The following is a 1677-nucleotide window of genomic DNA, read 5'->3' on the forward strand; positions in this document are numbered from 1 at the left end:
GGTAATACCTCTAATAAAAATTTCATTTCTATGTACGTTGATTCAAGAAAATATCAAGGAAGTCAAATTTCACAATAGAAGAAAGATGAAAGATCATGCAGAACTAATCCAAATCCTAACAAATTTCATATATCTTGAATCAAATGGAAAGACAAAGCCAACATAAAAAGGAAAAGTTCATAAAAATTTTGAATTTTATATACGTTAACTCAAAAAAGTCTACACATTTCGTTATAAGTCGGAAATTGATTTCTGAGACTAAATTGTAAACTAGATAAACTCATCTTTAACAGAAAAAGTTTGAAACATGTATTGTAATTACAATTAATATGTTCTAAGGCAATACGTCTAGTAAAAATTGCATTTCTATGTACGTTGATTCAAGAAAATATGAAGGAAGTCAAATTTCACAATAGAAGAAGGATAAAAGCTCAGGCAGAACTAATCCAAATTCCAACAAATTTCATCTATTTGAATCAAATTGAAAGACAAAGCCAATATAAAAATAAAGAGTTCATAAAAATGTTGAGTTCTTATACAGTAACTCAAATAAGTCTACACACTTCGTTATACATCTGAAATTGATTTCTGAGACTAAATTGTAAACTAGATAAATTCATCTTAAACAGAAAAAGTTTGAAAAATATATTGTAATTACAATTAATATGTTCTAAGGTAATACCTCAAATAAAAATTTCATTTCTATGTACGTTGATTCAAGAAAATATCAAGAAAGTCAAATTTCACAATAGAAGAAGGTTGAAAGACCAAGCAGAACTAATCCAAATCCTAACAAATTTCATCTATCTATAATCAGATAGCCAATACAAAAATAAAGAGTTCATAAATATGTTGAATTTTTTAAACGTTAACTCAAAATAGTCTACACACTTCGATATAAGTTGGAAGTTGATTTATGAGACTAAATTGTAAACGAGATAAATTCATCTTTAACAGAAAAAGTTTGAAAAATATATTGTAATTACAATTAATATGTTCTAAGGTAATACCTCTAATAAAAATTTCATTTCTATGTACGTTGATTCAAGAAAATATCAAGGAAGTCAAATTTCACAATAGAAGAAAGATGAAAGATCATGCATAACTAATCCAAATCCTAACAAATTTCATCTATCTTGAATCAAATGGAAAGACAAAGCCAACATAAAAAGGAAAAGTTCATAAAAATGTTGAATTTTATATACGTTAACTCAAAAAAGTCTACACATTTCGTTATAAGTTGGAAATTGATTTCTGAGACTAAATTGTAAACTAGATAAACTCATCTTTAACAGAAAAAGTTTGAAAAATGTATTGTAATTACAATTAATATGTTCTAAGGCAATACATCTAGTAAAAATTGCATTTCTATGTACCAACATTCAATAAAATATGAAGGAAGTCAAATTTCACAGTAGAAGAAGGTTGAAAGACCAAGCAGAACTAATTCAAATCCTAACAAATTTCATCTATCTTTAATCAGATAGAAAGACAAAGCCAATACAAAAATAAAGAGTTCATAAATATGTTGAATTTTTTATACGTTAACTCAAAATAGTCTACACACTTCGATATAAGTTGGAAGTTGATTTATGAGACTAAATTGTAAACGAGATAAATTCATCTTTAACAGAAAAAGTTTGAAAAATATATTGTAATTACAATTAATATGTTTTA

This window comes from Papaver somniferum, chromosome 10, assembly GCF_003573695.1.
Source record: "Papaver somniferum cultivar HN1 chromosome 10, ASM357369v1, whole genome shotgun sequence".
Taxonomy (NCBI): Eukaryota; Viridiplantae; Streptophyta; class Magnoliopsida; order Ranunculales; family Papaveraceae; genus Papaver; species Papaver somniferum.